This window comes from Bison bison, unplaced genomic scaffold (assembly GCF_000754665.1).
Source record: "Bison bison bison isolate TAMUID 2011002044 unplaced genomic scaffold, Bison_UMD1.0 scf7180017864040, whole genome shotgun sequence".
Taxonomy (NCBI): Eukaryota; Metazoa; Chordata; class Mammalia; order Artiodactyla; family Bovidae; genus Bison; species Bison bison.
Genome location: NW_011494612.1, coordinates 1,552,864 through 1,568,216, shown reverse-complemented (window position 1 = coordinate 1,568,216; position 15,353 = coordinate 1,552,864). Strand labels below are relative to the sequence as shown.

The following is a 15,353-nucleotide window of genomic DNA, read 5'->3' as shown; positions in this document are numbered from 1 at the left end:
ATAGATGGGGAAACAGTGTCAGACTTTATTTTTCTGGACTCCAAAATCACTGCAGATGGTGACTGCAGCCATGAAATTAAAAGACGCTTACTCCTTGGAAGGAAAGTTATGACCAACTTAGATAGCATATTCAAAAGCAGAGACATTACTTTGCCAACAAAGGTTTGTCTAGTCAAGTCTATGGTTTTTCCTGTGGTCATGTGTGGATGTGAGAGTTGGACTGTAAAGAAGGCTGAGTGCCAAAGAATTGATGCTTTTGAACTGTGGTGTTGGAGAAGACTTTGAGTGACCCTTGGACTGCAAGGAGATCCAACCAGTTCATTCTGAAGGAGATCAGCCCTGGGATTTCTTTGGAAGGAATGATGCTAAAGCTGAAACTCCAGTACTTTGGCCACCTCATGTGAAGAGTTGACTCATTGGAAAAGAGTCTGATGCTGGGAGGGAATAGGGGCAAGAGGAGAAGGGGATAACAGAGGATGAGATGGCTGGATGGCATCACTGACTCGATGGACGTGAGTCTCAGTGAACTCCGGGAGTTGGTGATGGACAGGGAGGCCTGGCGTGCTGCGATTCATGGGATCGCAAAGAGTCGGACACGACTGAGCAACTGATCTGATCTGATAATAAATCAATGCAGAGAAGGGTGGAAGAATGTAAGGGAAGGATAGGAGTAACTCATTGCTTTTTTATTACTTTTTCCTTTCTGAAGGCATTCACTGGAGGCCTGTGAGAAGGTAAACAAGTAAAGCTTAATCTACTACTGTATTCCATAGTACAGAGTGCATCCAGCAATCTCAGTCAGTCCATCACTTGCTGACCAAAAGCAGCAGGTCAGAGCATTTCTCACTCCAGCTCCCTTAGAAGAATCAAAAAACCTCATTTTTTATGGCAGCAGAAAATCGGTGAACCCTGCAGGTGCCCATCCTCATCATTAAGGTAATAGCATGAAGACAAATTTGATAGCCCTGCAGTTGGCACAAACGGGAACGACAGAGGATGCTTTGGTGGTTTTGTCTGAGTTGTTAGAATTCATGGGGAGGTTAACAAAGGATGCCATCATTGGAACACAAGCAAGTGAAGTTCTCTGTCAACACACATGAAAAATCGGCCTTCCTGAACACTGCTGCCCTTGTGCTGAATTTTGTGACAAGTTCTAACAGCTTCATGCCTTTTCTAATTTCTCTGTTTGCTTTCAGAAATGTCATTTATAAAAATTAATCTAGATCAGAAAGGGTGATGAAGAGTACTTTTGAGGGACAAACATTTTAACCTTAAGCTTTGGCCAGGATTGGAGTAGAGAAGGCAAGCAAGAAACTTGTTATAAAGGAGAAAGAAAGCAAGCAAAGATGCCTACTGCTATTCATTTGTAGTATATCAATTTAACGAGACCTTTACACCATGGGCCTGTGTGCTTCCTCAGTCACTTCAGTTGTGTCCAACTCTTTGTGACCCCATGGGTCATAGCCTGCCAGGCCCCACTGTCCATGAGATTTCCCAGGCAAGAATACTGGAGTGGGGTGCCATGCCCTCCTCCAAAGGATCTTTCCAACCCAGGGATCGAGCCTCATCTCTATGTCTCCTCTATAGCAGGCAGATTGTTTATTGCTGAGCCACCAGAGAAACCAAGATGAAGGGCACAGCCTACCTTTTCAAATTTCCTAAAAATTAAGAAAGAAAAATGAGGAAAACAGACAATTGGAGAGATATAATTTGCGCTGTTTTGATTTTGCATTTGTGCTGTGTTAGCAAGTATAGTTACACCCAATGATTAGACAGGAGCCCTCTGAATTGCCCTTCATGATTTCTGATCTTTCCCTGAAGCTTTGGTCAGACACAAGTCCCTCAGATCATTTTTTCCTCTCATCAGGTGTTACCAACATATTATGGAAAAGAGTCTTGTTAGATCTTGACTCTGGGCACCAGCATTCTCTGCTGAGGACTTCCAGGGATACAGTTTTCCTATACTCTATTGCTTCCCATGTTCTCTCTTCTTAATTCTCACAACCTCTGAGGCCAGCTTCTCACACTGGTCTTTCTCCAGATCTGTCCAATATGGCAGCCTTGAGCCAAAGGTGGCTATTTAAATTGAAATGAAATAAAGTTCAGTTGAGTTCAGTTGCTCAGTCACGTCTGACTCTTTGTGACTCCATGAACTGCAGCACGCCAGGCCTCCCTGTCCATCACCAACTCCTGGAGTCCACCCAAACCCCTGTCCATTGAGTCGGTGATACCATACAGCCATCTCATCCTCTGATGTCCTCTCCTCTTCCCGCCCTCAATCTTTCCCAGCATCAGGGTCTTTTCAAATGAGTCAGCTTTTTGCATCAGGTGGCCAAAGTATTGGAGTTTCAGCTTCAACATCACTCCTTCCAATGAACACCCAGGACTGATCTCCTTTAGGATGGAATGGTTGGATCTCCTTACGGTTCAAGGAACTCTCAAGAGTCTTCTCCAACACCACAGTTCAAAAGCATCAATTCTTCAGCACTCAGCTATCTTATAGTCCAACTCTCACATCTATACATGACCACTGGAAAAACCATATAGCCTTGACTAGATGGACCTTTGTTGACAAAGTGATGTCTCTGCTTTTTAATATGCTAAGTTGCTCATAACTTTCCTTCCAAGGAATAAGCATAATAAAGTTAGAACTTACTTAATAAAATAAAAGTTCAGTTCCTCACAAGCACCAGCCATGTTGAAAGTATTCAGTAAGTACATGTGGCTAGTAGTCACCACAGTGGAGAGTACAGATTATAGAGCATTTTCTTCATCAGAGAAAGTTCTATTGGACAATTAGACCTTTTTCTTGGTGTCCAAGTAGCTTGCCCCCTTTCCATACTTCTGGTCATATATATATGGCCAACAGGCTACTCTCAGCCCCTCAGTACCCCCTGGAAGTATACCAGACTCCTCATTCCTTAGAGCCTGGAGGCCAAACTGATTATTAGCTCCGGTGATTGTTGGTGTTGTTCAGTCACTCAGTCATATCCTACTCTTTGCGACCCTGTAAACTGCAGCATGCCAGGCTTCCCTGTCCTTCACTATCTCCCGGAGTTTGCTCAAACTGATATCCATTGAGTTGGTGACACCACCCAACCATCTCATCCTCTGTTGCCCCTTCTCCTCCTGCCTTCAATTTTTCCAACATCAGGGTCTTTTCCAGTCAGTTGGCTCTTTGCATCAAGTGGCTGAAGTATTGGAGCTTCAGCTTCAGCCTCAGTCACTTCAGTGAATATTCAGGATCGATTTCCTTTTGGATTGACTGGTTTGACCTCCTTGCTGTCCAAGAAACTCTCAAGAGTCTTCTCCAGAACCACAATTTGAAAGCATCAATTCTTCAGTGCTCAGCCTTCTTTACAGTCCAACTCTCACATCCGTATATGACTACTGGAAAACCATAGTTTTGACTATATGGACTTTTGTTGGCAAAGTGAATGTCTCTGCTTGTTAATATGCTGTCTAGGTTTGTCATAGCTTTTCTTCCAAGGAATAAGCCTCTTTTAATTTCGTCACCATCTGCAGTGATTTCAGAGCCCAAGAAGATAAAATCTGTCACTGTTTCCGCTTTTCCCTCATCTATTTGCCATGAAGTGATGGGACTGCCTGCCATAATCTTAGTTTTTTGAATTTTGAGTTTTAAACCAGGTTTTTCCACTCTCCTCTTTTACCCTCATAAAGAGGCTCTTCAGTTCCTCTTCACTTTCTGCCTTTAGTGTGGTATGATCAGCATATCTGACATTGTTGATATTTTTTTCTGTCAATCTTGATTCCAGCTTGTGAGATATCCAGCTTTGCCCCTAGAGATACCAGAAAATATTTTCCTTTTTAATTTAGTGTAAGACCCATTTCTCCATTTTACCAGGACTGTACAGAATGGGGACATCCATTTCTCTCTAAGGAATCCTTACCTCCCCCCTTCAAGCCCAGAGCTCACCTCTCCCCACTGGTATTCAGTTAGGCTTACAGTTCCAACAAGTCAGTCACAAAATTATCTGACACTGGATGGAGCATTACCCATATTGTCCATTCTTGTAGCATTTTAGTTATTAAGTGTATTCCTGTTTTAGAACCTATCAAATGCTGCTGCCTCAGGTTGAAATATTCCTGCTTCTCTCCCCACAATCTCCAGCTAATTCCTATTCATACTTCATGTTTAAATACTGCTCTCCCCAGAAAGCCTTCTCTCTCCACCCTGGCTGGATTAATATCTTAATATCTATTCCTGTCTCCTTTCCTCATAGCTCCTGTATGTTCTTCTCTTGTACTAATTGCAGATGCTCTGATTAAGTACAACTAGAGCCAAGTAGAAGGATCAGAAAGGCAGAGAGAAATCCGTGTGAGATCCTGGAAGGTGGAGACCCTGTGCAAATGAGATCATCTTGAGGAAAGAGCCCAGTGTCTAAGACTGGATCTTAGGGAAATCCTTCAAGGGGGTAAAGAAACAACTGGAGTCCTTACATACAATACAATACAGAAAGAGAAGCAGGGTTATTTCCTAGAAATAACCTAGGGAGGAGAAACAGGAAACAGGAAAACAGGCAAACAGGAAAAGTTGGTGCAGCCAGTCATACACAATTTCATTTAACAATCCTTTTAAAAACAAGTTAGAATGAATACAACATTTTCATGGTTATAAAATCAAATGTATCATGTGAAATCCCCTCTGGCCCACCTTCAGTGACTAGTCTGGGTAACTACTCCTTTTTTTTTTTTTATGGTAGTTGTGCTTTTTTTTATTGTAATGGTTTTATTTTTTAATTGAAGGATGATTTCTTTATAATGTTGTATCACTTTCTGCCATACAATAATGCGATTGTTAACTATTCAATGCTGCATCCTTCCAGTGTGTTTTTTGTTCATATCTACCCATATATGCACATATACATATCATATGTAGCTTTATTTTACATACAATGTTATTTTACATATAATATATATTACATACTTCATCATATTTTGTGCATTCAAGGAAAAGTACCATATAAATAGCTGCTAAACATGTTAAAAGATGCTCAGATTCACTAGGAACTGGATTTGAAGTTCTAAGCAAGAAAGAAGACAGCCTTTTCATTCATCAGCTTAGAAAATATTAGAAAGATAGATGATATTTTCTGTTGGCAAAGAATCAGGGAAATGGACACTATTACTAAGACTATAAATTGTCAAGGCTGTTTTTGGTAGGCAATTTTCCAAAATATATCAAATGTACAATTTTTGAACCAGCAATTCTAATTCTACAAGCTGTCCTAAATAAATTATGACAGGGGCAGAAATAAAATTTGTATAAAATATTCATTGTAATATTGTCAATAAAATGGAGTATTTAAAATAGCCCACATGTTCATCAATAAATTAATGGATAAATAAATTGAGGTAAACTTCTACTACTCTGCTATTAAAAAGAATAAGGAAGACACCAAATTGCCATGATTTACTATTCAGTGAAAAGAAGAAAATAACAGAAAAGTGCATAATATTATTCTAAAATGAAAAATGTGTGTTTTTGTGTATGTGTACAAGGTCTCAATTATGGAAAAATAGAACCATGCCTGTAGCAAGGTAAGGTATGCCAAATGGCTTTGTGGGCTTTTTATCTATACCATAATTCGATGCAAAGATAAATGTTATTAAAATGTCAGTATATCTTAATAACCTAAAGATTTGTTGCTACTATTTTCTAAACATATGGTCTAATGATGCTGAATTTAAAAGCAGGACCATTTTTGGACTTTCCTGTTGGTACAGTGGTTAGGACTCTGTGCTTCCATTGTAGGGGGCATGAGTTCAATCCCTGGTCAGGAAACTAAAATCCTTTATGCTTCTCTGTGTGACAAAAAAAGATTAAAAAGTTAAAGTTAAAAAAAATAAAAATAAAAGTAGCATCTCCTCTAGATATGTTGTCCTAATATTACGTAGTTTTCTTCAGGAGAAGGAAATGGCAACCCACTCCAGTGTTCTTGCCTGGAGAATCCCAGGGACAGGGGAGCCTGGTGGGCTTCCGTCTATGGGGTCACACAGAGTCGGACACGACTGAAGTTACTTAGCAGTTTTCTTCATCACTTTCCTTTCACTGAGCTTTAGCATCAAGAGAGAGACTACAGAGACCTATTTTATTGCCTGTATTTTACAGATGAGGAAACAAAAATCCAAATGAAAGGATTTATCCAGGTTCATTTGACTTGTTGGCAAAACCAGAATATCACCCAAAGTAGTCTGGTATCTATTTCTGTCTGTTTATTCTTAGTGAAGAATGCTAAACTTCACTCAAACTTACTTCTAATTTTCCAATGTTATTTTATACAGTGTTATCTTATAATTTGGGCTTTCTTTACTACTCTGACCCCCACAAAGTGAAAGTCGCTCAGTCGTGTCTGACTCTTTGCGACCCCATGGACTATACAGTCGATGGAATTCTCAAGAATCGAACCCATGTCTCTTATGTCTTCAGCATTGGCAGGCAGATCTTTATCACTGCACCACCTGGGAAGTCCAGTGTGGTTATGTGTACACACACACACACACACACACACACACACACACACATATACATATACATATATACAGTGTCTTACTCCTTCCAGGAGACTTAATACAATGTGACAGATGGGTAGCTTACAAACAACAGAAGTTTATTACTCACACTTCCAGAGACAGGGATTCTGAGATCAGGGAACCAGGATGGATGGGTGAAGACCCTCTCCCAGGCTGCAGACTTCTTGCTGTGTCTTCACACGGTAGAGAGGGCTAGGGAGCTCTAGATGTCTCTTATACAAGAACACTAATTCCATTCATAAGAGCTCCATATTCATAAACTATCAGTTTCCAAAGGCCCCACTGCCTAATATCATCATGTTGGGCATTAAAATTTCAATTGGTGAATTTTGAGGGGACACGAATATTCAGACCATAGTACATCGTTTTACCTCAGTCATTTAAAAGTGGGTTCAGGCATGATAATAGTTTGCCCCAATTAGCTCAAAATATATCTCTTAAGAAGAGGGCCTTCTTCTAAATTTAACTTCATATATTACCTAATAAAATGTGTATATTAAAATATCCCCATTTGTCCTAATGTCTTTCACTTTTTTTTTTAATTACAGATCTTTTCCAGGATTACACATTTCCTTTAATTTCCTTTAATCGAGAAGTATAATCCTACTTTTTGTGATCTATCATGATATGGACTTTTTTGAGGAGTCATGCCATGTCTAGAACATCTCACAATCTGCATTTTCTCGTTAATTTGATTTAGGTACACTGTTAGACTTAGGCTCACCATTTTTGGCAAGAATACTTCATAAGAAGTGTTATGTCTACCTCTTGAGACATCAGAGGCACAGCATGTTGCTTTCCCATTACTGGTGATGCTATAAGCTGGATCCCTTGATTAAAGTGGGTCCACTAGGGGTTTTGGATTCCCAGGGGGCACAGTGGTAAAGAATCCGCTCGCCAGTGCAGGAGACACAAGAACAGAGGACAGAGGAGCCTGGCGAGCTACAGTCCATGGAGTCACAAAGAGTCAGGCATGACTGAGTGACTGTTCTAAACATAGCATTACTCTGTAAAAAAGAGGCTTCTTCTTTCTCACGCCTTTTGTTCTCTTCTCTCATTATCACTTTGTCTCTGTATCTCGAATATTACTACAGACTCATGGAATCATTGATTCTATTCAATGCATTATTATCTATTATCATCATTATTCTTTCTGATACTGGAAATTACCCCAAATTTGATCAGTGTCAGTCCCTTCAGACCAGCTCCCACATCCTTTTTACAAGTTTCCATCAATCTTTTAGGGCTTCCCTGTTGGCTCAGATGATAAAGAATCTGCCTGCAATTCAGGAGACCTGGATTCAATCTCTGAGTTGGGAAGATCTCCTGGAGAAGTGAATGGCTACCCACTCCAGTATTCTTGCCTGGAGAATCCCATGGACAGAGGAGCCTGGTGGGCTACTGTCCAAGGGATCACAATCAATCTTTTATTACTTCCTTGCTTTCTGGCAGAGCTTCTGCCCAACCGTCAACCTTGATCAACTGTAGACTTTGGTCAGTGAACAGACACTGATAAATACTGCCAGAAACAAGACTGGAGCTTTTCCCATCACTAATGTGGTGTGATCAGGCTACTGTGAAGTTCTAGGGAAGGGAAAGCTCCCAAAGCAATCTGTCATGAAGACCAAATTCTTCAGCAGAAGAGCAGAGGAAGGGATTGAGAATGTGTGTATATGTGGAAGCCTTTATCCTAGTGGCTTGAAGTCACATGGAGGGAGGTTCATGAAAAGCTAAGTATTTATATATATAAATTTTTTTTGAGCTATGTTGCCCGTGGAATTTTCTCAGTGGCCGTGTCACCACCTGCCATCTTGTCTCCCATCTTGTCCACCTCCCCTGTCTGACACTATTCTCTTCCCAGCTGTTTAGTCAAACAGCAAAAACTACCAAATTCTTCTTCTCTCCTTTAGAGCAGCTTGAACCTTTTTCTTTCTTGATTGATGTCTTTCATGTGCCTCAAGTTTCACTTTCTAACTAAATAGGAGTATCAAGAATCTGAAACAAAGATATTTTGGCATCAAAATTAACTTGGTATATTTTTCCTTATAAGAATTGGAAAGAATCCACTAGAAGATTTAGCTACAAGTTATTAATCCTCATAGTAAGAACAGCTTCAGTGGAGGGGAAGGGAAAGAAGCTGGATTGCAAAGACTGAGTAAGTTGGAGGAGAGAGAATTGCAACAGTGAAAGAATATGATTCCTTCAAGATGGCTGTTCGAAAGGACAAGGGTGGGGCAGTGGCTAAAAGAGATGGGAATGTCGGGTAAAATTTTTAACAGTTCAAGTAATTTGATTATGTTGACATGCTAATGAAAAGGAGTCAATAAACAGCAAGAGAAGATATTCACTGAGGTGGTGGGGGAAGGACATATCTAGGAAACAGGAGAATTTCTGTTGCCACAGGAAGGAAGAAAGCAATGGCTACAGACGCAAGTCAATCTCTGTGTGTATGCAGAAGACTGAGGAAGTTCCCATCTGGTTGATGCTCCCCAACCCTCCATTTCTTCTCTCTATTCTCCTTCTTCTTCATTTCTGTGAGTGAGTAGTCAGATTTCTGTTAGGAATAGACAAGGAAATGATGAAGTAGGTGTTTGAGGAAAGCAAATGAGTTCAGACAGGAAACATGGAAGGGTTCCTATTAGCAAAAGAGGGAGTTTTTGAGGTTGGAGATCCTGTATTTTATTATAGTGGCACCATTCTGCCCATTTCTGTGATGTTTGTTCAGCAACCTGGTTGTAGGCATGGAGAAGACGGTTTTCCAGGGTTAGTGTTTTGCTGAACACCTGGGACGAAAGAGTGACATCAAAGAAATAAGTATAAGGACCAGAGATTGGTTGAAGTATTGGATTTCTGGTTTGAAAAGGATACAACAGCAGGAAAGAGCTAATAATTTGGTTTAAAAAAAAAAAATGTCCTTTAGAGCCTGGGATGGACTCTTTCTCACTCATTTCCTGCTTACTTTGTTGATTCAGAGTTCATATGTATATTTTAAGTACCTCATCAGAAAGCTTCAGTGTGAAATTGAAAGTATTAGTTTCTCAGTCGTGTCTGACTCTACAACTCCATGGACTGTAGCCCACCAGGCTCCTCTGTCCATGGATTCTCTGGGCAAGAATACTGGCTGGGTGGCCATTCTCTTCTCAAGAAGATCTTCTTGACCCAGAGATTGAACCCAGGTCTCCCACAGGCAGTTTCTTTACCATCTGAGCCACCAGGGAAGCTTCAGGGTTCTCAGTAAATAGCTTTTATTAAAATTTCATGAGGCTATTTGCTGAGCCACAAGGGAAGCCCATTTTTTTGGGGGGGGAGGGAGGGTGGTGTATGCTGCTGCTGCTGCTAAGTCGCTTCAGTTGTGTCCAACTCTGGCGACCCCATAGATGGCAGCCCACCAGGCTCCGCCGTCCCTGGGATTCTCCAGGCAAGAATACTGGAGTGGGTTGCCATTTCCTTCTCCAGTGCATGAAAGTAAAAAGCAAAAGTGAAGTCGCTCAGCCATGTCTTTCTCTTAGTAACCCCATGGACCGCAGCCCACCAGGCTCCTCCATCCATGGATTTTCCAGGCAAGAATACTGGAGTGGGGTGCCATCGCCTTCTCTGGTCGGGGGTGGGGGTGGTTATGGGAGAGCTTAATTCTAAACCTTCAATTCAGTACAGGGGTTTCAAGGTTTGTGTCTTTGTTAGTCACAAAACTTTAACTCCATTCAGATTTCTGAATTCTTCAATCATTGATATCATAATGTAAATGAAAATTATAGCCAACTAAAATCCATTGAAGCAAGAAAAAAGAGCAGTATGAACTTTGGCTGGCAGACTAGTCTCTTCTGTTCTGTTGTTCAGTCTCTTATGAATGTTCATGGGTAGATGAAAATTGCAGGGGATGATAGAAAATGATGCATCTGTTTTGAAATAACATATCTAATCTTCTGCTCCAGAAGATGTTCACAATGTTTGACAGCAAACTCTAATACATATTCATAACCAACGCACTTTGTAACCACGGGAAATTGAGGCAAGTGCAATGGAATGAACTGTGAGGAAGCAGCATGCTAATTTTAAATTTAATTAGAGAGATGGGGAGAAGGGTGCATTGAGATAGTATACCCTCATTCAGCTGTCATTGAACCTTACCCAAAACTCATGCCACAAATCTGACAGAAAAAAAAAATTTTTTTGGTGAAGTGATTGATAAAACTTGCAGTTCTGGGGAAAACAAGATTCTGAGATCCTACTAGAAACTATTTTTTAAAATTTATTTTAAATTGGATAATTGCTTTACAATAGTGTGTTGGCTTCTGCCATATAAAAACACGAATCAGCCATAAATATACTATTTTTTTAATGTAGAGAAAAAGAAGCACTGTAGAATTCTAATCATTTTAAGACAAACAATTTTTTTTTCAGAGAAAAGAAAGATTTCTGGTCCATGAAAGATTTCAGTTCATGGAATGTCTTTGACATGTTTGAATCCTAAATTCAGTTTGAAATTAGGAAAAGCATTAGTTACTGTGATTCTTGTGATGTTATTACTTTGGGTAACCCAGAACCACATGTCATTCAGTGTGATCAGTATGTTTGGGATCCTCACTGCAGTATAAGGATTCGAAGAGCAGAGACCTCTGCTGTCTTTTTTTTTTTTTTTTTCTCTGCTGTCTTATTCAGAGCTGGTTTGGCATGGATCAGACGTTTTACAAATACTTGTTCAATGAATGAATAAATAAATCTACCTCATGCTGCCTTGTATGGGCTACATGTTCAATATATGTTAATAAATAGGTCAATGGGTAGATGGATGGAAATATTTCTCTAAGTGACTTAAAACTCACCATTTGATATTAATTTTCAGAATCGAAGGAAAATGCTTAACAATGGGTAAGGGCAATGAGTGTGACATATTAACCCACTCTCAGTTTTGAAAAATACTCCAGATTTCTGACCAGATTGGATTGTGCTCTGTCCATGGTTTTAAAATTGTGCTCTCTCCATAGTTTTAAAGCAGAACTTGTATTCTTGTCTTAGGCAAGTCCCTGGTTACAGAATAGGAAAAAAGAAGAAAAATTATCTTTCTTTTACTCATTATAAAATATTGCTATAGGAAAAAGTTAAAGAAAAAACAAACATAAACAGCATTTCTAAGAGTTGGTGTATTTTCAAAGAGTTAAATGTCTGGTTTGGGAATATTTCACTCTGTATTGCCAGCAAGTATGTCAATGCTCAGGCTAACTAGAACTATTTTTTAGAAACGAATCAGTGACTCTTAAAAAAGAATAAGAATACCCCAGCTTGGTGAAGGTCTCGCATGTAAGCAATATCATACTTTGTTAATGAAAATGTAAATTTTTTTGGTCTTTTGCAGGACGATTTGGCAAAATATACCAAAAGCTTTAAGAATGTGCAAAGTCTTTGATGCAGCACTTCTAAGGAATTTCCCTCAGGAAATAATTTGATAACTAAGCAAGGATGTATCTGCAGGAATGCTTGTTGCAGGGTTGTTTACTTGGAATGGGAAAGCACTGGAACAATTGAAGTTTTTAATAATGGGGAGTATAATTGTATTTCTTCTCTACAGAAGATTGTGTGGCCATTAAAATGATGTTAAAGACAAATATATATTACACAAGGCGCAGCTAGAAGGTATGATATAAAATGGAAAAAGCACACAAGGTATACATTAATAAATCATGACACCATTTCGTAAATAATGCATAAGTATTTCTATTTCTGCCTAGGAAAAGAGTCTGGTAGGCTGATGGCATTATGGAGGATTTTAAATTTTGGCTTGTCTATATTTTGTCTTTTCTATAGTAAACATGAATTATTTCATGCAAAAAGTAAATAATTTTAAAAATGGGTTGGCACCCTCATATGTTCTAATTGAAAGTACATGATCCCTTCTTGATGAAAAGAAAGGGCTGTCAAGTATTTTAAAAAGCTGTATTTTCAGAAATTTGAACTTAGGTTTAGTGCTCAGTTTTTATATAAGTTACAGTGAAATCCAAATCTTGACAAAGCTGAAAAGCTGAAGAGAATTTTATAGAGTTCATGCTTTTTAATTTTTTTTTTTAATTTTAAAGCTCACAAGGACTGACTGTAGCTGCAGAAGATGCTTTCCAGGCAAAAGAAAATGATTTTTAGAATATTCTTTGAAAGGGATTCAGGAAGACAGGAAGACTTTTAAAGGTCTAAAGTTGTGCTTGCTGAGATAATCAATCAGACATTCTGAGGATATTAGCTTCCTTGCAGGAGCAGTTGGAAGCCTTCACTGGTTATTTTCTTACTCAGTCATTACATAGACACAGCAAAATAAATTTATTGGCATTATCTTAGCAAGGGCTGAATAAGAATATGTTTTTTAATAGATCATTCACCCTTTGCTTTTATTAGAAGAGGAGTTCTAATAGATGCAGGGGTACTAATTTTTACTCAAAAAGATTGACATGGTCATGACTAATAGGAGCGAAACTAACAGGAGTGAAAGGGTGTACTTTAAACACTGTGTGGTAGTTTTTATTTGGAAATCCTACATTCAAGTTAGAACAAGCTGTCTATGGGAAGACAGTTTTGTTAAAGCCATACTAATTACATTTTTAATTGAAGAGAGAATTATTTTGTACTCTGTTTTATAATGAAGTCTAATTTCCTAAATTCTTAATATTTTGCCAGCTATACTAACTATATGCTTGTGAATTTAACTTGATGTGGATGTCTTCAACAATAATAAATATTGCTTGAATAAAATCGTTTAATGCAAAAAGTGTTAATTGCTGAGTCATGTCCAACTCCTTGTGATCCCATGGACTGTAACTCACCAGGCTCCTCTGTTCATGGGATTCTCCAGTCAAGAATACTGGAGTGGGTTGCCATTTGCTTCTCCAGTTTAAAGATGGCCTTGCTGCTGCTGCTGCTAAGTCGCTTCAGTCATGTCCGACTCTGTGCGACCCCATAGGCGGCAGCCCACCAGGCTCCCCTGTCCCTGGGATTCTCCAGGCAAAAACACTGGAGTGGGTTGCCATTTCCTTCTCCAACGCATGAAAGTGAAAAGTGAAAGTGAAGTCGCTCAGTCGTGTCCGACCCTCAGCGACCCCATGGACTGCAGCCTTCCAGGCTCCTCCATCCATGGGATTTTCCAGGCAAGAGTACTGGAGTGGGGTGTCATTGCCTTCTCCAAAAGATGGCCTTATATACATATTATTTTACTGAAGCCTTATAAAAACCCTGGGAAGATTATGACTAACCTATGGTCACACAAATATGTTGTAAATTCAGGCATAAAACTCAGATGTTAACTAAATTAGGACTAATTTAAGTACATGCCAAGCCATGCTAAATTGCTTCAGTGTGTCTGACTGTGACCCTATGGACTGTGGCCCGCCAGGCTCCTCTGTCCATGGGATTCTCCAGGCAAAAATACTGGAGAGGGTTGCTGTGCCCTCCTCCAAGGGATCTTCCCCATCCAGGAACTGAACTCATGTCTCCTGTGGCTCCTGCATAGTAGGCGGGTTTTTTTACTGCTGAGCTACCAGGGAAGCCCAATTTAAATACATATCTATATGTATATAAATGTTAATATATATAAATATAAATGTAAATTTATGCATACCTACATATAAACATATAAAAATATATCCAAAGATGACTCAAAGATAAATTATTTTGCCACTTAGCACTGAACCTAATACAGATTGAGAGTTTGTAACAACTAAATCATGGTATGTGCAAACTCATTTTTAAAATGAAGGATTTTCTTCCTTCTTTCCATGAAATTATCTATTGCCAAGAAGATAGGAACAGCAGGCTCACCTGAAATTCATAGAGTGACACTATAAATAGCTCAAGACAAGATAGGAGCTGCAATTACGGTGATGAAAAGTCAGTGTTATATATGTGAAATACTCTTGGTTGCTGAGAAGAGGTAAACTTCACTTTCAGTGGACTCACTGAGGACAGTTTTATATTTGTGCCTCTGAGGAAGAGCAGCTGAAACAGTGTGCATTTGCTGTTTCATATTAAGGCAAAAACAAGCATCTGCTCCTGTGACCGCAGTGGTCATAGAGAGCTTCAGGTAACCCTGTGAGTGGACATATTCTTCAGACCCACTAAGATCATTGTTAAGACCATCTAGCTAGTAATTAACCACCCCTGATAGATAAGATCAATTTACTAAAATTAGTAATTATGCATACCTCCCAAGCCTTACACACACACATACACATAATTAACAAATGAGTTTAGCTAAATTCTCAGGGAATAGTCATTGCTGTCATGATGACTCAATTTATAGCTCTTTTTCTTTTTTAAGATTTTTGATGTGGACTATTTTTAAAGTCTTTACTGAACTTGTCACAATATTGCTTCTGTTTTATGTTTTGGTTTTTTTGGCTGCAAGGCATGTGGGATCTTAGCTCCCAGGTCAGGGATCAAAGTCATACCGCCTACATTAGAAGGTGAAATCTTAATGACTGGATCACCAAAAAGTCCCAATTTATAGTTCTTTGCTTCTTTAAACTCTTTAGTAGTCAATCAATAATAAATAAGGGCTCCCTTGGTACTTAGACGGTAAAGAATCTGCCTGTAATGCAGGAGACCTGGGTTCGATCCCTGAGTTGGGAAGATACCCTAGAGAAAAGAATGGCTACCCACTACAGTACTCTTGCCTGGGAAATCCCATGGACAGAGGAGCCCGGCGGGCTACAGTCCATGGGGTCACAAAGAATCAAACACCAATAACACTTTCACTTTTTGACTTTCAATAGTAAATATATAATGACATACAAAGGATGGGGAACACGTGTATACCTGTC

At 39.4% G+C, this 15,353-nt stretch overlaps 1 protein-coding gene across 1 annotated transcript in view; it reads left to right on the top strand.

Moving 5' to 3' along the window:
* WDR49 (WD repeat domain 49) overlaps positions 1 to 15,353 on the top strand; it is a gene marked incomplete at its 3' end in the record, with an annotated part of 164,645 nt that overhangs the window by 11,008 nt on the left and 138,284 nt on the right. The window lies entirely within an intron of this gene.